This window comes from Gavia stellata, chromosome 13, assembly GCF_030936135.1.
Source record: "Gavia stellata isolate bGavSte3 chromosome 13, bGavSte3.hap2, whole genome shotgun sequence".
Lineage (NCBI taxonomy): Eukaryota > Metazoa > Chordata > Aves > Gaviiformes > Gaviidae > Gavia > Gavia stellata.
Window position 1 is genome coordinate 21,557,166 of NC_082606.1, and position 23,398 is coordinate 21,580,563.

Here is a 23,398-nt window from a genome sequence, read left to right on the forward strand (position 1 = left end):
CCCTTGATTCCCATCTCTGTTCGGCACATGCTCCAGCTCATTGCATACTCTGCCTTCCAGCACTGCAGAAGGAACGGTCACATCCCCACGCTGTGGAGCAACAGGCTTCATCCGATAGAAAGAGCAGCTGCCAAGAGCTCAGCAGCTCAGCAAACCGAGGCTTTCGGGCTTGGGACCACCCGAGAGCAAATGACAAACCTCAGCGTGCCCACGCAGGATGAATACAGACCAGCCTGTGTCAGCACAGCCACAGCTGGAACCATTGTGCGGAAAGACTGGCATGCTGTTAGAGCTACATAAATAATACAGTAATTATTACTATTAATTAATTGGAAGGTGCTGCCTGTTGACTCTGCAATAAACATATTCAAAGCTAATAAACATCCCAGTGGTTATTTAGCTCATGATTCATTTATAGTGCTGCATCCGCAGGAAGATCACTCACATTATCATACAAGATAAACTCCAAGAGAGGCGCCTGCTCTGCCACCCCAGCCCTATAATACCCCTCTCGCCAGCCAGAAAGCCTCGTCCCCTTTTACATGCGTCAAGTGTAATGAATGTACCTCTGCTAAGGAACAAGCTGCGTATGTGTCAGGGCAGCTTAATCATTCATCTGCAAACTCCAGTTGGGCTCAGGCAGATGGGAGATGGCCATTAGCAATCATACATTAAATATGTGTTGCATTAACCCGCGCTGCTCCCGCAACCACCGCTCTCAACCCGCTGACTGCAGATTTGTTAAGCTGATCGAGTAACACGGAGCAAAGCCCCGGCCCCGCACGGCCGTAGGGTTGGGAAGGTTTTGCAGCGTGAGGGTGGGATGGGCAGCCAGCCCCACAGCGGGGTGCAGCGACAGGAGCAGGACCAGGAGGTGGCTGTGCAATGCTCCAGCCAGATGGGAACGCACCAGCACAAGGCAAAAGATCATGCAGAAATATATTTTCCTTTCCCAAGATGAAAGCGAATGCAAACATCCTCTCTGGTAAGGGATGGAGCCCAGCGGTGGAACGGCAATTTACCCAATTCATACACATTTAGCCTTGAAATGAGACTGCTCGTGGCCCAGAGCACTCAGCCGTGTGGGAAGAAGCCCAAAGGCTGCTGTGGGGTATCCCACACCAGGTGATTCCCCCTTCCAAGGTGGCAAGGGATGCTTTAAAAAATCAGGGATCCAGAGGCGCCTGTGGCAGGAGAGCTTGAAGGAGCCTGCAGAATATTTGAAGGCTGCCATTTGGAGGTCCAGGCCAGGGCGAGCATCTTGCAACTAAAGCTTGTGAACTCTCACCAAGAAATGAATCCAAGAATTAATGAGAACGACACAAAGCTTGTTAATAAAGAAAAAAAAAAAAAAAAAAAAAGCAGAGATTCAGATGCCCGCAGGAAAATTCCTTTCAAACGTACAGATGCTCAGCGCTGAGGTTTTTCGGTGGCTGACAGGGTTGATAAGAAGAGGGAGGTGTGAATGAGAACAGACCCGGCACAGACTTCACTCTGCTGGCTACAGAATTCATTGCCGTTCCTTTATTTCAATAATATCACCTCTTATAGGTAAAACTGCAGCAATAACCTCTACTCTTAAAGACACTAGTATTAATATTTATCATGAATAAAACATGGGAAGTTATAAATAATTCAGTTATGAGGATGTTAAGTAAAATATTACTCTTCAATGACCCTATAATGTGGCTTTGAAGCACAGTTTTATGTTAAATGCTTAGGAAACACTGTGACCCTTGCCAAGACCAGCTGGTTTGCAGAAGATGCATTAAAAATTCATGCACCGAGCTACAAAATGCTATTTTTAAAACAGGTTTACGAGTTTATTTACAGTTGCAAAGACAAAAGCTTTTGTAGCATCTCCTGTAAAAACAGCAACAAAACTTCAACGCGAGTGATTACCTGAGATGCTGTTTTCAGCCTGAAAATAAATCACTGGGTATAAGGAGGGGAGGAGGATAGGAGCACAACTGCTTTATGGGGCATCGCTCGGAGGGGCTAAATCTCTCCTGACCCACGTGAGATTTTTATATACGTCCCAACCGACTGTAACAAACTCATAGAGAGGAGTGCTTGCTCCTATTTGTCACTTGTCTTTCAGCAGCAAACACCAGGACCCCTGTTAGGAGCTGGGCGCTATTGTTTCAGCCGCCACGGAGAAGAGCTGCACACCAGCCCGGGTGGGGTTGGCCAGCAGCCAAGGAGCTGCATCTCATTTCTATGCTAATGGCCATAATCATTTAAAAAATAAATACATGCAATCACAATATTCACCCGTGAGCTCCTAAGAGGGGAGGCACCCTCTAATCCATCTGCCCGCGGTCTCTGTCGTCCAGCAGTGCAGCATCCACGTGCCAACGGAGGAACTGGTGCTGCCCCAGGCCCCTCTTTACTGTCATCAGATGGGGTGAGTGTCACCCAGTTCCCATTAAACTTCCCTCCGCCATCTCCACGTGTAGCACAATACTGTCGACGCTCACGGTGAACGTAGGGTAGTCACCAAGCCATAAAATCAGCCTAAATCATGCGCACACTCATTGTTCCATATTGATGTTCCAAGCCACGGTGTCTCAGTGCTTCTGCTATCATCACACCTGGATTTTGGCCATGGTACACACAGACCGGCACAGGGCAGGGAAAGACAAAACAAAACGGGCTCACAGCAGATGGGGAAGGGACCTAGCAGCCCTCCCACGCTGCAGGCATGGGTGCACCTTCTCCCAAAGACGTTGGCCAAGGCTAGTTTCACGCTGAGTTGTCTACAGCCACACTAACGGATGAGGCAGAGGAATTACTCTTCACCTCTTCTTCCCCCATGTTGTATCATGGAGGACCTCAACTAGGATGAGGCAGAATCACAGGTGAGGCTATTCCCTAAAGAGAAGCCCAAGCTTGGGATCTCCGACCACCTAACCCCTACCAAGATGCAGTTCCCAAAGGCATGTCCTACGGACACAGTGCAGGTGAACAGCAACTCTTATCCTCATCCATATTCACAGAGGATTTTTTCTGGCAAACGAATTTGCCGGGTCTTCCCTAATCGAAGTGCAAACACTCTCTCCATCCTAACAGGCCCTGCGGAAAGGCCAACAGAATAAAAATGAAAATAGCTATCGAGTGAAATTTTCTTTACTCCATGAAAAACTAAATTGAAACCATTAGTGGCCAATCCTTTTTTGCTCAGTACAGCATTAGTGCTAAGCCAGAGATTGACCTAGATTTGATATAGAAAAAGAAAACATTAACTTAGTACGTCAAAGCAAATCCCAGGCCTGTTAGAATCATTAAAACGCAAACATTACTATCAACTGCAGGCACAAGGGGAGGAAGAAGACTTGAAAGGTTTAGTGCCAAGCCTGGTGTTAGGAGAGTATTTGGGAAGCCCAGCTAGTTCTGCAATCACATTGCTTTATGCTTTTAGATTACTTAAGGGGAAACAGATACCCCAGGTTGGGGAGGGGCTGAGCATCTTCTCCACCACTGATGCCAGGCAGCCCACAAATGACAGTCCACAAGCAAAGACCCTTTCTCCCCATTTCTGCCACCAACCTGTTGGATTCAAACCTCTTCCAATGCAGGCATGTGGTTAAAATGCCTCAAAGCTAACACAGTGCAAGGAACAAGAGTTTAATAGGGACATGCCTCCAGTAGCTGGGCTCCCAGATGCCCCTGCCAAGGAGGGCAGGCTTCGTTAGCTCCATTACAACTGATGAAGGTGAAGCCTGGAAGGCAAATGGTTTTCCCAGTGTGAGAGAACAAGCCATGGGCAGAGTCAACCCCTTCCAAGAGTGGCTCCATCCCAATGCTAGTGACAGCTGCTGGTTTTCATACTGAATTTCCCAACTTACTAATAAAATTGAATTTCCCCTCGGGTCAGCAGAAGTCAGGGTCATTTTTAAAATAGGACGACCACCAAGCCAATTAAACCCAGACCTAAACCACTCTCAAATCAGGCCAACAGCTCCAGCAGAACCAACCCTTGGTATCTGTGAGATTTATTAAGCCCCCATCCTCCCTGGCACCGCAACTCCTTCCCAAACGCTCTCCCTGCCCCAAAGCAAGCAGAGGGATTACATCCTTTTCCATTCCCTCTTGGTTTAGGAGACCTTCACCATTAAGTAGGCGACCTGCCGGGGAATATTTTCACGGAGGACATCAGGTGAAGGCTTAGCAGAGACAGGTCTCCTATTTGCTCCCCTCCACACTATGGAAACGGAGGATTTCCCTGCAAGAAAGAGCCGGCACAAAAGATGGGGGGCGTACAGCAACCACAAATCCCATCCTCTCCTCTCTTCCTCCTGCTTTCAAACAGGGACGCTTTCCCAAGTCTTTAAGAAAAAGACACTGCATCTTCTTTTTTTACCTTTTTTTTAAAGATGCATTTTTATAAATACAAAAAAGCCCACGTCACACCAGCCCAGTGGCTACTCCAGCTGCAGAGCAGCCTCCGCGCCTGCGAGCCGGCCCTGCGTGTCTAACGATGCTATTGTGCGCAGTTGTTGCTGAACTGCCATGAGCCCAATTTTGAATGCAAGTTGCTTTGTGCATAGCGAAGCGTGAACAACAGCGCCGCCCATTTATCTATTTAATTCTCCAGGAGTAGCGGGAGCGGGGGCCTTCGCTCACATCTAAAGGGAAGAAAAATCGCCTTTCTCTCGGCTTTGGAAAGGGAGGGAAATATTAAAGACCAGCCGTGCCTCTCCCAGCACAGATGAAAACCCCCTCTGCCCCCGCCTACTAATCATAGTGGTGAAAATCCCAAATCTCTATTGTCCGCGCTGGGCCTCAGATCTCAAAAGAAAATGGGCTGCAAGACTGAGGAGAGTTTGAAGCAAGGAAGACATTTTGGAGGAATGTATCTTATTTAAGAGGAACCAAAATACGTGGTGAGATGAGAGAGGGAGGAAGCACCATCTCACTCTGCTCTGGGCAGAGGGAGAGGGAAAGAGGGTCAGTCCTGCACGCTTTTTATTTGCAATATTTGCAAACAAGTGCTTATTCCTCTTTTGCTTCGGCTGTCGTTTTCTCCCCCCCGGCGCTGATAGGACTGCTCAGAGCAGGGACGGAGGACGGTCCAGGCTCCCCGCCCTCTCTGCATTTCGCATCCTCGTGTCTCCGTTGTTCTCACACTCAGTCAAAGCTGAGTGAGATAATATAAACAAGATTGAGAAGACACCCCATCAGACAGACTTCTCTGGTTGAGGGACAAAGTCTCCACCCGGCCTGTTTTTTGCCCCCCCCCGGCCCTAAGCCCTGGGGATGGGGATGAAAGGGAGACAACCGAGCTAATGCCTCGCAGTGGGACACACCAGCTGCCCACGGGAGGGAACACGCAACAGATATTTTACAAGAGGCGGGGAAAAAAAAAAAAAATCTACTGCTTCATGACTCGAGCCCACCAGGAGCCAAATTGCTGCCTGGTCTGGGACTACGGCATCTCAATTTTTTGCATAACATGTGAAATGACTGCGAGCCAAATCCAGCTCAGGTCACCTCCCCGCCTCACCACAACGAGCAGTGCCAATGGACTCTACCAATCTGTGATTTACTGTTTGTTTTGGTGCTTTGAGAAGCAAGAGGATAAAAGCACAGAGCCCTACGGGGGCTGCTTCTGCACAGGGATGATAAATAACCTCTGAAGGTAACGAGCACATCTCCACTGCACGCAGACCGCGTGAGGAACAGGGTCAGAGGGAACATGCTCAGGGATCCCTGGTTGTTCTACCCGCCCTGCACGAGCAAAGGAGCAGGGCTGGGAGGAGAAGGATGGGTCATTCCTGCGAAGATCCCTGCAGGGACTTTATCGTGGCACCTGTGTGCTGCAGCTCCGCTCCTCCCTTGAACGTGCTTCCCGTCACCAGCACATCCCAGCCTCTCCTGCAAAATCGCACGCACCTCCAAGTCAGTCTCCCAGTCCTAAAGAATGTTTAGTAGATTTATGGTATTGATTATAGCTTGCTTATTGGAAAAATAACACCACCACCATCAGCTGTTGATGCAGAGGTATTCTCCCATGAGCGGGAAAGATTTTTGTCTGGATAAATGCAGTCTCTGCACCATGCACGGGAATAGACAGGGGCCATGCACCCCAAGGGCTGTTTTAAACTGAAATACCTTGCAATTTCTATAAAGCTCACAAAGTGCTATCCCTCTGGAGACAGACTGCGCCCACACCGTCCCAGTACAGCACGCCAGGGAGCATCCCCAACATCCGACACCCCACCACCCTCGCTATCGTGACCCGGGAGGAGGGAGCGCCAGGGGAGCTGCCTGTGCCAGATGAAACCCTTGAAAGCAGCTGGCCTTCACCACGCTCTGCCTCGTGCAGCGGCACTGCCCAAATGCTGCCTGCTCAGACCCAAGACCTCCTGCAATGTGGCTGCAACCAGAAATCATCCCAGCCTGGAAATAAGGAGCAGCAAATCCCAGTGCATCAGCCCAAATGCCCTCTCTGAAGCACAGCGACCAACCAGGACTGTCTGAGCATCCTCAAACCTTTCCTATAAACGCATCGGTCATTTTACAGAGACAGGCACAGGGGACACAAAGTGACACCCACGGTCACAACCCAAATCCAACATCATCCCTGGCGTACCAATGGCACACTCTACCCCCGAGGCAATGCTGCTCCTTATAAATTACTTGGAAAGATGCATCTTGGCAATCCCACCGATCAAATTTCTCACTTCCCTCCGTGTTCGGAGCACGCAGCAGCATCCCATTCCGTTACCTGCTACGGAGAGCAGCACGGCAGACAGCCCAAGGTGGTTATTTGTCTTCCAGCACCCTCTTGTTTTGCAGGGGAATTGACTAATAAACAGCCCCTTTAGAGCTCTCAAATTGGTTTCAGGGAGAGAAGAAGTTTCTGGTGGAGAGGGAGGCATCGCTGGGAGAGCCCTTTATCAGGGAGCACTATTGCAGTAATTTTTCAAGACGAAATTGCTCTCTGGCTCATGACAGCATTTAGTGTATCCTGAGGCGACCATTTGTGAAGCCAAACCTGTGGTCCTGCTGCCCTGCTGCTGGAGGGAAGGGGGAGTATTAAATGTCATAAACAACTCTTAATTTGCTTGGGCGCACTGCATATGGGGCTAGTGATTCCGCAGTGCAGGAGGAGGTTATTCGTCATCATTACAGCGCTCCGGCACCAAGGGTGATGCTGGCCGGGCAACACCGGCTGCTGTCACACCTACCCAGCAGCATTAGTCACCGCGAAGGGCTCCTGCGTTTCTGCAGGGTGACTTCTTAAGAAACCCCAGGATCACACGAGGCTCCCCCACCCCAAAGCGGGGCTCCCCTCCAGCATTGCAAGATGCTCCCTCCTGTTGCATCCACAGCTCGCCCTGCTTCAGGCAACGGCTTCTTCAGGACCTTGCCACCTCCCAGGCTTTCCTCTGAAGCACGCATTTGCTCTTTGCAAAATACCTGTGATTTATCCTACTTAAATGCCCCTGCAGACCCCTGAAATAATGAGAAAATGAAGCACAAGCTGTCCCGCAAGCCTCCGGGAGAGGCTGGCTCAGCCAGGGCAAAGCAAAGCGTGCAGCACGCTGCCAGCAGGCAGGTCTCTCCTGCCAGATTCCCATCCAGAGCTCCTCATGTTTTTCCTACTCCGACACACACAATTAAGACAAATTACATAGTTACCATTTTGATTTGTTGCACAATAACGATGTTTTCCATCCCTCTCCCAAATATTGATGGAGATGGTACAAGAGGAAGCTCCCACGCAGCTGTTTTTGGCCCTGGACCACTTTGTTTGCAGCCAACTGCTTCTGCTGTCGAGCGCGGACGAGCAATCCTGCGTTTTATCAGCTAGGAGAGGCAGCGAGCCAACCCAGCACAAGGCGTTATCCTATCCCACCGCAGCCCTTGCAACACCTCTAGGTAGAAACATCCCTGCTCAGACCCCCCAGACTGCAAAGCCAGCAGCCATCCCCGTTTTTTTGTGCTCGCCAACGAGCACACGCTTCGTTTCGGCATCTCCGGAGGCGACGGTGGAATCCAGAAAGGTGAAGGGAAGGAAGCTTTTCATCATGACTGCCCATGGAAATGCCACCAGCACTGCTTTCAGACAAGGAGCTGTCCTGATTTACAGGCTAATGAATTTTAAATGAGATGCATTTTTTAATTTTTTGTTGTCAGCCCCCATTTTTCCGCTCGCAATCATTCAAATAATAGCTTTAAATTTTTAGCATCTGTTTTTACCAGCTCTCTTGTAATTAGTTTACTAATGTATTTCACTGCGTCTTTGTTATTTTCAGAGAATTACTTCATTCCCAGCTATCAGAGATAGTGCACTTCAGTCTATAAGGAGTTTGGCCTTTGTTCCCTCATGGTTATTCACATGGGGGAAGATGGCTCAGTGAATGACAAACCTTTCTATCACCACACATTCTCCATTTAATGTCTTTATACTGGCTCATTAATTACCACAGAAAACTCCTTTCCGAATGAAACCTGTGATTTATAGAAGACTTGGGCAAGGTGCCATTTTTATCGGGCTGACAGTGAACAGCACCAGTGCCGGTAATTCACTCCTCATTTTCCCTCCTGCTGCAGCAGGGTCAGCCCCGCCGCGGTGGGAGCTTTGCCTGGGCAAGGGAGCTCAGCAAGCGCTCGGTGCTGCCGAGCCGCAGCCGTCACGCTGCTCCTGCACGACTGGGACGACCGAGTCCATAGAAAATTGAGCTACAACCTTCTGCCTGTGTACCGTAGAGCCCGCTGTACAGACCGAGACAGTCCCTTGGGCAACAGCTGGATGAGTGCCTGGAGGAGGAGGGACTGCCTCCAAGATGATGCCCTGCATCTCTTTATCAAATCTGGTGGTTCAAGGTTGTGCGTACAATGAAGTATCTCCTAGCACTCAGCAAAAACCCAAGCACAGCACGGAGGGAGACTCAGGCTTTCGTTAAGGAGCGGGCAGTCAGATACGATGGACTCCGTAGTACCCAGACGCACCTCTCTGCCGTGTCCCACTACACAGCACGGGCTGGACGGCAGGTTTGAGTCCCGGCTGTATCCCTCAGACTCTACAACCTTACAGACTTGCAAACCTCCCAGCAGCGCAGGGTCCGGCCAGGGGAGAGAGCTGCGCAAAGACACAAGGTAAAGCCTCCCTGAAGACCCAAGGCAGCCAGAGAGTAGGAGAAAGGTGGCTGCCCTGCCTTCGAGAGGGAGTAACCCGAACAACAGTCTCTCTGTCCGACGGAAATTAACTTTAAATCCTTCAGAACAGTATGTCTTTCACAACATCCATACTCTGAGCCAAGCATGATAAACTGCCCTCTTCTTTATTAAGGAATGAAATAGAGGTGGGAACGGCGCACACGTTGACTAAAGAAGTTATTCAAATAGCAAAACAATCACGAAAGGTTGGATTTACATCGCTTGGCGCAGAGGAGCCACCACACACCATTGCAAGGGAAATACTCAGCATCCCCTGTGCACAGGGGGAGGAGAGGCCAAAGGACCCAAGCGAAGCCTCAGAGCAAGTTGGGCACCGAGTTAGCATTACAAAGGACTGCTCTAAAGCTCTTTTCTGTTCATTTTAACTCTGAATTTCACTCGAATGCAGGTGATTTTCCAAAATGCTGAGTGCTCCTCTGCTCCCATCCCTTCGCAGTGAGCACAGCCATTGCGTTATGACATTACCCGATCTAGATTGAAGGTGATAATATCAAAGATGTAAAAAGGACCGAACTGCTGTGATACCGAGAAAATCCAGCTTCCTCCAAGGTCTGCTTTTCCCTCTAGCTGCGGCTAAACCGTTAGCTGTCATCTCATCCCTGTGGCTGAGTTACATATATAAATTCCTGTTCGCTCCTTGGCAATAGCAACAGCTTCCTATTTTGCTGGCAGCCATCCAGGGGAAATTCAAGCTGAATTACAGCCATTCTTCAGAAAATAGGCCAAATCCACGAAAGCAGGACACATGACCGCAGACGTAGAGCTCATCCTTTTTCTATTTATTTTGCGGCGAGAAGCCCTGTTGGCTGAAAATAGCTTATCTCTGGAAGTCCCCCTTTCCGTTCCCGGCTGCCGCTCCTGGCTGCTAGCCAAACTATTACCACCTCAAAGAGAAAGTTCATAGCTCCGGCATATCAGCCCCACTATACAGGACGTGTGGTATGATGTTTTCACTGATTTCCCTCTGGGAGCTCGGAGGAGACGGGGATTGTATTTCTGTGCATGAGCCAGCGAGTGTTAAGTCTTTTCCTGCGCCTCTGCTGGGATGGTTGTACTTGGGGTCGTACCCCAGCATCGCTTGTCAGCGTATACACAGTAGCGTATGCGTGCACGTATGTGCATACATGTGCATGTATGACACAGCACGGGTGGTAACACAGGCTGGAGCCCGTGAGCCGGAGTCCCTCCAGGCACCTGTTCCCACAACAAGGTGAGAGCTTACATTTTATGCCGGTCCACATGGAGCAGCCCCTCTGTCCGAAAGCACCTCTGGACCCACAGCGGGTCCTCTCTCCTCCTCACGTACACCACAGCGCCCTAAATATGACTGGGAGACACACGGCCCTCCAGAAGCATGCAGACAGACAAACACAAGTAAGGACACGGGAGAACAGTTAAGAAGGTTAGGAAGGATGGTCACACAGAGCAAGAAAGTGATGGCAGAGTTACAAACCACAAATCTCACCGTCTTTGTCTTCCTCGCTATCACCAGACCATCACCAAACCCGAGGAGCACGGATGCATTCCAGAAAACACAGCTCTCCAGGGAGGACGGGCTTCTGGTTGATAAGAGGCTTATCTCCCAAACTCCCAGCGACACCTCACCCCGGGCCCAGTTTATCAAATTAAACTCATTACCTTTGAGGACTCGCTGAGAAGAGGTGGCAGGAGAAGAGTGGTGGGTCAAGGAGGTAACGCTCCCACAGCCCTGCTGTGCCGCTCCCGGCTCAGCGCATCCTTCCCGGCACGTGCCGAGCAGCGGTGGTGGCCGGTGGGACAACACCAACTGTGAGATCACCACCAGCATCAAACTGTCCCAGCGCGTCACGTCAAGGAAGAAAACTGACAGAAAGAGGAGATGCACCGATTTACTGCGCGGCCGTCACATGGCTCTGCAGTTTATCGTGTGTACAGCCGCACCACGTAGGGCTGTGCTCGCCGGGTGTGTTTTCTGCATATAATGTGGTTTGCAACAGCAGCTTTCTATATGGTGGACAGATAACCTCACCGTGCCTACGGGAGAGCAATGTATCGCTGATCTGCCAGCATCCAATCTCCATACTATGTCACAACCAAATACAGTATTTTGCATACGCATCTTTTACTGGCAAGGAGAAATAACCAAGTCCTTTCTACAGTGAATTTTTAAAACGAGCAGCCAAGCAAAACAAAATTTCAGCTTTCAACACTTTGCTAAGGCATTCAGATATAGACTTCCGATATTAATATTTTTACCATCGATTAAACAAACACTGGTAACCTCAGGTGGTGTCTCCTCTCTTCTCGAAGTCCTTTGGTACTGTTTATGGGAGCAGGAGATGACGAGAAGCCCTGGGTACCACAAAGCGAGGGTGGTGAGGCTCGGGAAGCCTTTGAAGAGCGTAATTCCTGAGGGGTGCTGCCGGACAGGATAACTATTAGCTCACAGGGCTACAAGGAGGGGCTCTATCGATTTTCTGGCAGGAGAAGAGATGGGAAGAGCCTGTGTTATTTCCTGCTGTGGAATTTGCAAATATTTTACCCAAATGACTTTCAGGATGCACAAACACATGAAGAAGCACAAACACATGAAGAAGCACAAACACATGAAGAAGCACAAACGCGGCTGGTCGGGGTGGGCAGGGTGGTGGTGGTCCCCTGACTAGTGGACAGAGATTCTCCTGCGGGCTTGTGGCAACTATCAGATAATCCCTCTGCATATGTGCCAAGTCCCTGTGGCCTCCATCGCTCACACCCGCGCTTCCAAACAACCCCTGGCAGCAAAATTCAGTCTCATGGACAAAAGACAAGAGGAGACCTTGATAAGAAACCCAGTGCCCAATGCCCAGCCCGGAGAGGGGCTCAGCGCCCGCAGCTCCTGCTAAAGGAAGGAGCACTAGAAGAAAGGCTGGACACTCAAGCAGCCATGCCATCCAAATTTAAATATCAATATTTGCCTTCAAAGGCTCTCAGTGATGGGAGAGCCATACAAACCTGCAACTGCCCAGCTAGGACGCAGAGGAGGGATGTGGCCACGTCCCTTCCGCGAAGGCTCCCCGGCCTCACCTGGGACTCCTCCATCCCCATCCCTGCTCACGCACTTGCTGTCCCCATTCACTTCCCAGCCACATTCCCCATCCAGATGCCAGGGTTAACAACATTTAGCCACCTAAGCTCCCTGTTGTTATGAAACTTCATTTTAATTAAGGTTTGTTAAGGGTTTGGGATGTGCACACGAGTGTGGAAACCTGCCTGGGCTGGAGCAATGCTAAACGTCAGGGAACGGTGGCATTGCAAAAGCAATGCCGGTTTTAGAGAGCGGGCAGAGGTCAAACGCTGCGCCTGAATGGTGGGGTTGCAGGGGGTTGTTTTTGCCGACTTTGAGCTCTGAACTTGAGCTTTGCCCCAGCGTTTGCAGCACACTGGGGAAATCAGAGCCAAAGCCCCATAAGCCTGATCTTCAGGGGGCCTCCGCAAGGATGTTCAGCCCCTCTTGCACAGAGCCTGGGGAATCAGACCTCTCTCTCCTGAAATGTGCGTCTTCATCAGAAAAAACGCTTGCACCCCAAAACAGGCACCTCTCTGGTATTAACAAAAGAGATGAAAACTCAGTAAGAAATGCATAATTGTAGCACACGCTGTTAGGGACCTGAAAAACTGCTGGGACACCTGAAATATCAAGGAGGACGATTAAATCTATCTTAACAAAACCTTATGGCACATAATGGCTCCCCAGGAGACCCACTATGATACCCTAATAACTTGTTTATGCAACCAAATTGTCCAAGAAGAGATTCCACATGGGTTTGCACGCACACGGGCCCGCGCACTCCACGTGCACATTCAGGTGCAGAATAAAAGACGGGAAATAGCAAAGTCCGTAAGATACTCGCGTGGGACAAGGCAGAGGTACCCTGCACGGAAAACATCACCAGCAACTTCACAGCCCTCCCCACCGTGAAGTGAAATAAATAGAGAGCTCCAGGAATTAGCTGTGAGGGTGACAGTGCCGAAGGAAAATGAAAGCAGAAGTGGGGTAGGAAATCCAGGCCGGCTTGCTTTTGTGTTCTCGCACAATGGGGCACGTCAGCTCCGGAGCCTCCGCAAGCCATCACCCGCCATCTGGCACCGGCCCGGACCGCTAATGGGAGGCCCCGGAGCCCCAGCTGACTCCCAGAGCCACGGGGGAAATCAAGCTGACGAGCTCCCCACATTAAGCCGTCTAAATTAATGCAGATGCGTGGCCCGCTCATGAGAAATTTGGCTGGTGAATAGCGGCAAAGAGAGTGGCGTGAGCCGGCTGCGGCATGCCACAAACCCTGCGCCAGCTCGGAGTTACAGCCCAGCCATCGTATTAAGCGGGGCCGGGGCGGACGCGAGCCGCCCTTGCTCATTTGCAAGACGAATTGTTGGCGAAGGGATGTGGAAGCGACGGTCCTTTTCACCGAGCACTCGCAGCTCGACTGCTAGATGCACAACGCCGACCAGATGCAAATTCTGCAGCAGCAGGGACAGCCCTGATTAACACCGCCTGCCCGATACGTTGCTCTCAAAACCAGCCTCAGTAACTCATGTTACTGTAATGCCGTATCGGAGCAGATCGGCTAGGAAACGACTGTGCATGGGGTATACGCAGAGAAGGGCATGAAGATGTTGATATGAGCGCTCAGGGCCAGGTTCAACAGCAGTACCTCTCCGCAGGAGCAACCCCGCTGATTTTGGCAGGGTGGACCCCAGAGGACTCATCGCCCCAAAGGAACATTTGCTGCTGTGAATATCTGATTTCCCTAAGCAATACGGCACAGAATAAGGGTGCCAGAGCCTGCTGTCCTGATGAAGCAAAGGGTTGGCTGAGCACCTTGTCGAGGACATGAGGTCGAGCTCCAGCCCCTTCTCCTGCAAGCTGCTGCATAAGGAGCAAGAAGAGAACAAGCCACAGGGGATTAAGGATTGACCACACTCCCCAGGCATGGCAATATGTACTGGAAAGCCCATCTCCAGCCCATGGGGGACATGCCATCCCACCTCCTCCCCTGCTCCTAACACGGCAGTAGGTTTTGGGGCCAGTGCAGATGCCAGAGCCTCCTTGCAGCTGGCTCTGTGCCTCCCAAAGCTCCTAGGGTGCTACCCCGGGGACATCTGGGCGTGCTGATCGGTATCTAATGCTGTTTCTGTGGTGTAAGAACAGGTCAGAGCTCTCTGCAGGGACACGGCTCTGGCTGGAGGGTGCGAAAAGATCTGCCCCCTCCACTTGGGCACAAACAGAAAAGTCAACCTTCAGGCAGGGATTTCATTTCTCCCCTCCATCACCGGCTTCAGAGAGCTGCTGAGAACCCAGCTCCGCAGCAGCCCGAGCCAGGGATCAGACAGACAGCAGGGTTAATTCAGAGGCAGGCGACGAAGAGCCTGGGAGGATCAAAGGAACATCGCAGGAGCGCAGCACACCAGACAGCTCTCACCGCCGCGGTTTCGCTACGGCATGTGCCACGCGGCGAGCAGCACTGCCTGCCTGCAGCCGGGGGTCCTCCACACACTGCCTTGCACCCCAGCGTGACAGAGGCAAACCATGCCCTCGCTGGCTTTTTGCATGCCTTTGCCACGGCTGTAAGCAGCAGCCGGCTTATCGCCGGTGCCAAAAAATAGCCATATACCTCCCCAGGGTGAACTCAACCAGCGGAGACCTCCGGGGAATCGCTGTGACAAACCTCGGGCCAAACAAAAACCAAATCTTTAACAACTGAGGCACTTTTCAGCATCCCTAGGTACAGCTGCTGTTGCACATCCCAGGGAACCTCTCGGGGTGGCTGCGACGCCTTGCAACGAGCAGGTATTTGGGGATCCATCACTGTCGCTGACAGCTGAGCTCCTGCTTACAGCACCAAGGGTAAACCCAGACCCTTTCTAATGACTTTGGATTCATAACCTGTTCCCGCAGATGGAAAATTTTATTCCCAAATGCACAGAGACCCACACGGCAGCAGCTTGAGTGATTACGGTCTCCGCTCTGCGGAGCTGCTAGCATTTGGAGGCAGAAACACCCCCATTTTACCTAAAGGGGACGGTGGTAGCATATGGTAAGCGTAGGTTACGCTCAGCCCCAGGAGCAATGCTGTAGCTCTTACACAGCTCACGCCGCCTCCAAATCGCGTTCCAGGTCCATAATGTCCCACCAGAAGATAAGTAGAATTTTTGCTGGGGTGGGAGAACGGGAGAAAACCTCTCGACACAATTAATTTGCCTCCAAATTCAAGCTAGTTGAAATAATCTGTTGGCAAACACAAAACACCATTGCGATAACAGCTGAGCAGAGGCTTATATTAAACAAACATCTTCAGATGAAAATATCACTCATCTAAAAGGCATCACCATTCATTCATGCTCAATAAAACACAAAATGGTTACAGATAGAGCTGATGGAAAATGAGAGAGAGAAATGGAAGTAAAGGTAAAGCTGCCAGGCAGGAAACAGTACAAGAAGAAAAAAAAAAAAAACCCACACCACCGTGAAGAGGTTGATTTAGCATTCTGCTTTAGGAGAAATTTCAAAAGCAGGTTTTAATATCTGATAAAACTTCACTGCTGGTCGCCACGCTGCCTGACAGAAGCACAGAAGGGGACTAATAGCCCTGGCGTACGACATGATAAAACATTTTAAGCTGCATAGCTTTACTTGGACTTGCTACTTTTAAGGACATTTTATGGTTCACTGCTATCCCTCAGTGTCTTACCAACAACTCCTGAGCATGCATAAGCTCTCATCTACCCACCAGGCAGGTAGTTTTCCCTAAGGCTGAGTTTTTCCAGCCCGCAGATTGCCACAGTTGAATATTAGCACTTGGCTGCATTGCTGCAAGGAACTGCAAGGGGCTGAGTGCAGGACTGCCCGGGCTGGCGGCTCTGGTCTTCTTGCCTCACATCTGGCTCCTTTGGTCCTCTCCAGCGCCTGTCCCGCTATAACGGGGCCCCTTCGAAGCCCCCCATCATGCAAACCCTCCATCCGACTGGCTGGATGCTGCTGAGTCGGCATCAGTGAGAAACACGGGGGCTCGGTTTCCAGTACACTTCTGCTTTAGAGATGACTTCCCAATCTAATAAAGAGGTAAAACATTATCTGTTTTTTCTTCTCTTATTTCCCAAGGAACGAGAAGGCTGGAAACATCTTTCTGCTTCACTAATAAAACTTTTATAACCCCCTTTCCCTGACAGCCCCTGAGCAAGGGCTCTTTCCCCAACGAGAAGCCTGGGATAAGCAGGGAAAGGAGAGTCACGATCTGTATTCACAGCCCGTCCTAGCTCAGGTGGCGGCGTGAAACGTCGGAGTCACACTTGGATGCAGGCTGCAAAAATACTCCCCTTTGCCGGCTGCCCAGGGATTGTTCTTGCCAGTCAATGCATGCAAAAGGCTTTATTGGACACAGGACAGCAGAAGTCCCACTGCCAAGATTTAAAAGCTATCTGGCCGCTCCAGGAAAAAAAAATAAAGGCAACTAAAAAAATAAAGGCAACTAAGATGGTGTTTGTTGGCTCGTTTGAGTCCTATTTTGTTTGATTTTTTTTTTTTTTTGCAATGGTCTGGTACCAGCTTGTATTTCCTGGCAGCCATCCTGCCATTTCCAGTTTGATTTTACATTAGGGGAAGAGTTGAAAACCAGGCAAATTTGGCTATGGGATGGACAGGTCTACCTGCACATCCCTCTGTACGACCGCAGGTCTCGGCGCAGCCTGCAGCTGCACTGCCACGCTGGCACTCCTGCCAGGACAAACTGCTCTGGTTAACGGACAGACTGCCTGACAGCAGGAACAGTGCTCTTTTCCCCCGTATCTCTGCATTTCCAGGATTGCAAAACCAGTATAGGTGTATGGGCAAAACCACCGAGACCACAGAGCAGGCTGTAGATACCTGGAGGCAGAAGATGACAGCAAGTCTTCCAAAAAGCATATGGTCATCAGCGCAACAAATAAACCCAACAGGTATTAGTAATTTCCACACTATATTTCCAGCTGCAAGGAGGAAGAATCAGCACAAAACAGGCTGTCTGCAAGCAATAATCTTTCTCGGTCTTCCCTGTGATGCTGCCTGACACAGAGTAATACTTTATAAATGATCCCTCCCCACGTGGGAGACAACCCCAGCAGGGCGAGCGAGAAGAGGCACAAACCCACTGCCTCACGTCAGAGCTCTGGGGCTGTGCTGAGAAAGGACAGGGTTGGCCAAAGCAGATAATTACCGGGAAGCCCTAATTAGGAGGATGGAGAGGAAGAACATGGAAGAAGAAAAAACATCCAAAGCAATATGGCTTAATCACCCTGGAGGAGCCTTCTCTGATGGTCCGTTACTGTCTCCATGTACACATGGATATCTTTTAAGACTGTTCCTAAATCCAGGAAACCTCTCCTGGCCACAAGCACAGCGTCAGGAGGGGGAAGAAAGGGGGAAGAAAGCTACTGAGGAGCAGGGCAGGATATTTTTTAAAAAAAAAAAAAAAACAAAACCACATAAATCAAGCCAGGGAAAAGACTTCATGCCCCAGAAACCCAAGGCCAGGTTACTCGTACATTCAATCATAAACTCCAGGAAGGAGAGGTCTTTCCTTTCTTTCTGCAAATGCTTTTTTCATGTCAGGAATGGTTTTAATTAGCGTGCCCGAAGCTTGCAAGCTCTGGGAGCTGAGAAGCCTGCCCCATTACTGGTCGCAGAGAAAGCTGAGTGCCCCAGCAGGATTCGTCCTGGCTCCTGGGGACAGCTCATCCCCCGGCTCCACACCGGAGAGCGGGCAGGAAAACGGAGCACGGGGTAGGTGTCCGTATCGTGGGAGATAGCAAGGTTCCCAAAGACCCTCACCGTTTCTTGGCAGCCCCATGCTCCGCAGCAAGCTCCAGGTACGGCTCTGAGCAACACCAGCCCTTTCCTCCCCACGTCTGAATGGTTTGCAGAGCTCAACACAAGGACCCCTAACAGGCATTTCACCCAGCGCTGCTTCAGGCTAGAGCTTTCCACGTGTGCCTGAATGTTGATAAGAGCTCCAAAAGCAAATACCCAATTACAGGTCCAACTGGGCACACCTTGCCTGCCGAAAGGTCCAAGCCATTTGCAGGGTACGCATGTGACACCCAGACATTTTGCACTTGGCCTGGACCATAAGTTTGCTCAGATCCTGGCTTGGCACATGGCGAACAGCTGGGGAAAAGCTCCTTTTGGAGGTAACATTACCCTTTCCCTACAATCCTTTAGCCCAACCAATGATAATAACCGCTCATTAAAGCAGAGTCTTGTTTAGAAGAGCACACACCACCTCCCTCTACTTTAAAATAGCAACCTGACCTCAATAAAGTATAAAACAATTAACTTACTAATTAGTCAACAAATAACTGTTTCACCCAAGTAGATACTAAGTTGTTAGGAAATCTATTAGCATTTCCACTGTAATTTCATGCTTTGCTGATGATGAATAAAACAAGGTTGAATGGGACCTATTCACATCCAGAGCACAATGCGCAGTAGCTGTAAGATAGCTAGTGGGAAACTTCCTCAAAAGAGCCAAATACCGGGACCAGAACCCGGTGTCACCAACACCACAGCAGCACCGAAACCCGGCAGGGAGGGTATGCACGGCCAAAAGGAAGAGCAAGGGTTGAGAAGCTGACAGGGAGCAAGCAAGATCTACCTGCATTTCCCATCCAACGTGTAGGACAAGTTCATGCACACAAGCGGATCGGGCCAAAAACATCCCAACATTTTGCTTAAATTGATTGTTTTAATTTCCCCAGCCAGCTCCACCATGGGCAATAGAAATCTTACCAAAAAAGCTAGGTTTTGGATGCATCTCCATGTGCTCTTGTGCTGTGGTCAACAAGCAAGGCTATCAAAAGCCACCAACGCATATGCATCTCCTCTCCACTCCCTTCCAGAGAAACCCAGCACCCCTCAAGCATGAGCCAAAGACCAGCAGCATGAAGTCCCCTGATTTACAGCATGCTGCTACCAGCCCTTCCACTTAATGCCGGCAAGTGTTAATGTGGATGTCTGTGCCGGTCCCAAGGATGAAGACTAGGGTCTCCCAGGTGACATCCATTTACAAGATCCTCTTCCCACCTCAGGACATGCTCCTTGGTTGCATTCTGAAGATGCAACAGGGGAGATCTGAGTGTCTTCCAGCCCTGCCTGCCTTCTCGCCTGCCCTGGCTGTGAAACATCGGTGTGAAGGCCGGATGGGACACTGTCATGGGAAGGGACAAGGACACAGCCAGCTCAGAAAGTAAGTCCACACCATCTTGGATGAGCGCAGGCATCCAAAGATGTTCAGAGACAGCGATGATAATATCTAAGGCCAGAAAGAAGGGGCAGAACACGTAAGCTGCTGTTAAACAAGTTGTATCAGAACTTCCTCAGGTCTGTGGTCTCCTTCCTACCTATGGATGAAAACCACCCAGAAAATGAGTGTGAAATTTGGATCCAATACAGCGAATCAACAGGTGCTCCGGACTGTCAGCCAGGCAAGGCGCAGTCTGCCTGCCGGGGGTACGTTCAGCACCACACTGGTTTCACAGCCGTTCGCTGGGGAGGGGAAGGAGGCTGCAGACCCAAGCTGTCCCATTCACATCAAAGCACAGGGATTATCAAGCCCCACGGTAGTGGCTCCATAGGGAATGAAATAAGTCGTGACGCTTGGATGAGTGAAATATTCTGCAGCCATACACAGGTCTCCCCATCCAGGCAAGGACTGCTGTTTGGTTGCATTTAACTGGCACTTTATTCACTCAAAACCCAGCATCCTGCTTAGCATCACCGTGCGATTCTCTTCTTGGAGACCTTGCAGCACAACATACCCAGCCAGAAACGGGTCGACACATCCAACTGCCTGCAGTGTGCCTGATTCCACCCGCATAACATACACCCTTGAAACACAGCCCCTGCCTTCCTTTTATCCTAACGTATGAAAAAATTTGCATGTTAGAACAATTAGACGTGAAACATTACATGCCTTATCTCAATGATATTATATAATTGGATTTGCGGCGTATACAGATAATGAAAGCCAGAGCTTCCAGCAGCCAGAAATATAAATCATACACTGCGTTTTCTGCAGTTAAAGTTAGGAATATTTTAAGAGGCCCCAGCAAATACGTTGTTTATATTAAGAAATCGAATCATGTTATTAGGCCCTCCATTTATCTAGTAAAATCTTTAAAAAGCTCATAAACTCGTTACTTTATTAGTTCAGACTTATTATATGTATTTGAAGCAATACTCAGAGGTATTGTTAAGCTACTGCAGGCAGGGGTTACAAGTCTTATGTATTTTCCTTTTGGTAGTACCAGATGTGTTGGAGGCGGTGGCTGTGCTGGGGGCTTGTTGGGAAGCTCGCCACTCGGAGCAAGCCCAGGCAAACTTTTGTGCGTTACTGTCCACAAGAGACCTCCAGCACATTTAGCGCCCAGGCAGCTTTGCTTTTTCCGTGGATAACTCTTCACCTGCCTGCCCACTCCTCCAACCCGTCCTCCCCCAGGAGAAAAGGCCACCTGAGAGCTCTCTGTGCAAACGCAGCTGTAATCCTGCTCCAGAGGTAATGATGCCTGGACTTCTTGCACTAATTAACCCAAACGAGTTCCTGCTCTGCATCACCGGAGCACCCACGGAGAGCGTGCAGGACCCTAGTGCGACTTGCATATCAGGGAATCGTTTACGGAGCTGCTCTCACAGCAATTCATCTCCATCATCCTCTCAGATCCAGAAGATTTATGCAAATAGCTTAATGTGTTAATTTACATATTTGATGAATATGCATTGTCGTGCCCATAGAAGTGACAGCAAACATCCTAATTACCAGCACACAAGCCTGATCAGGCTGCAGGATGGGAAGGAGCTTGTGAAGCAGAGCTATGCCATGTTTCTGCTGGCTTTGGCTGGGTTACACCGAACGCTGCTCCACGCGCTGCCCGGCTGCTCCCGGAGCTGCTGCCCCTCAGCTCATCGCCCAGCTCCTCCATCGCCTCCCAACATGCGTCGTGCATCGGGGCCCTCGGCTTTTGTAGGGGCAGGTCAAAGAGCATCTGATCCCAGAAGCCTCCCAGTATTGCCAACACATGCGCTTTGATCTCCAGCCTCGCAGCGGCTGGCGTTCTTCCCCGACCCTGCTTGCGGGAATCTGCGGGAGGATCTCGGCTTGGATTGGAATAAACAAACCCATCCCCAGGGGCTACAGAGAAAAGGCTCACGGGGGGGCCCCAAAGCGTCCTCAAGGCCCAGAGCATGAACTCACAGAACCCCAAAATGAGGGGCATTTTCTTCTCCTTTAGCAATCTTGCCATTTTTAACCCACTCTCCTGATTTTTTGGGGTTGGACCTGATTCTGGAAAGCTTAAGGCCATTCAGAGCAGGTCATAGGAACACGAGGGCACTGAGCCCGGTTACCAGCCTCCAACATGAGCACCCTCGGGAAGCCGAAAATCACGCTCCAGAGTCCCCAACAGACATGCAGGACCCCGTTAAATCACTTTAGGCAGCACTGCTCCAAGGGGTCTACACTTTTCACAGCTGCTCTAACCCACAGGCAGTGCTCCGCACCATCGCCCTGGCACCGCTAAAGATCGTGCCCCCGGCACACAACCCGCACGGCGAATTTGGCAAGCTGCAGGGTGAAAGGCATCAGCGACGCGGCTTTCCCCACGCTGCCTCCTCCGTCCCTCTGCTTTCCCTGAGCTCCTTCCTCCCGGAGCAGCTGCGCGCCAGGTGAGCCGGCCCGCGGGGAGGCTGGGCAAGGGGCTCGCAGCCCCCCGTGACCCCGCAGCTCCTCTCCCCCCTTCCCGATGCCTGCCTGCCTTTGAAGCCCGGCTAATGACAAAATGACATCCTGCTCCTTCCACCTCCCCCTGCCCGCTAACAGGGCCCCTCGCCTGACCTTAAGGTGTGACGGCTCCTCAGGTTCAAAGCAGAGAGAGGATGCTCGGAGCTGAGCCCCAGCCGGCTCCGGCGGCGCTGCCTTCGGTGGGGGGGCTGGCAGGGGGTCGAAGAGGGGCCCTGCGCTTCGGCTCTCCCCTCCGACCGCTCCTCACGCCTGGCCGAGAGGAAAACGGCCATTTTGCAGCCCCAGGGGCGACAGCTCTAATGGACGTTGCAAACCACCACGTTTTTCCTTGCATTGCGGCCCTGAAAGACTCAGGAGAAGGCTGCTGCTCTCTGGCTCCTTTTTGCCAGCTGGAATGTTGGTGGATTCAATCACTACATTGGGAGTTTTTACCTGGGAATCAAGCCCTTTCCAGGCCATCAGCCACCACAGCTCCCTGTGCCACCAGAGTCTAAATACTTTATAAGGTCTAATTATTGATGCAAGCAGACAGGGCACTGATCGCTCCTCGGCAGAGTTTCAAAGGAGGATTGGATGAGACCTAGCTCTCTCTATTTGATATGTCATTAAACCAGGTTCCCCTTACCTGCTTCTAGCTCAGACACGGGCGAAGACAGATGAGACTACTTCTTAAAGTGTTTCCTATCTCCTCTTTAAAAAAAAAACACAGAAAACTTGAACAAAGCCCTCCCAAGCTTTCCAAGCAGACGGGGAAAATAATCTCTCCCTCCGCAGTTTCATATCAGCAATCAGTTACCACTGGCTCAGATTTATTTAATGGGATGTACAGCATGAACAAGCAACCGTCTACTATTAGAAGCTGGGGATGCAAAACTCCATCACTGGCGGCTGCAGCCATCGTAAAGGCCATTAAGGGAGCTAGTCTGCCTAAATGCACATAATCAGCAAATTTATGGCCTGTTTCTTCTGTTCAGTGAGGAGTTGGCAGAGGCAACAAAGATGGGTGATGCTGACATCTTACAGGCAGGACTAGCACACGAGCTCAGAAATACCGTCTGCCCAAAACCTGCAACAGTTCAATGTGCAAATGTGCCACGCACCTCCCGACAGCTCCATCGCACACATACACAAAGCTGCCCGCTTCAATTTAATTGATTCCCCCAAGGGCTTTGGTATGGGTTTTATAGTGCATAACTAATACTGATAAGCAGGCGTGATAAGGTAGTGTTATTACCCAACTAATGGGTCACTTCATCCACAAATACTTTCTAATTTAATTGAAAACAGGAACACGAGCTGCAAGAAGTCAAAACCTCCAGTATCGTCCTCACCAGCATTCCTGGCAGTTTTTTTGCTCTCCCCTTCCCACCTTCAGTAGCTGGTGAACCACGGCAGATGTCACAAAACCGTGTTTTGTGGCTACG

At 50.5% G+C, this 23,398-nt stretch overlaps 1 protein-coding gene across 1 annotated transcript in view; it reads right to left on the reverse strand.

The window, feature by feature from the left end:
- The window catches only part of IGDCC3 (immunoglobulin superfamily DCC subclass member 3), a 106,141-nt gene that overhangs the window by 44,086 nt on the left and 38,657 nt on the right, over positions 1 to 23,398 (reverse strand). The window lies entirely within an intron of this gene.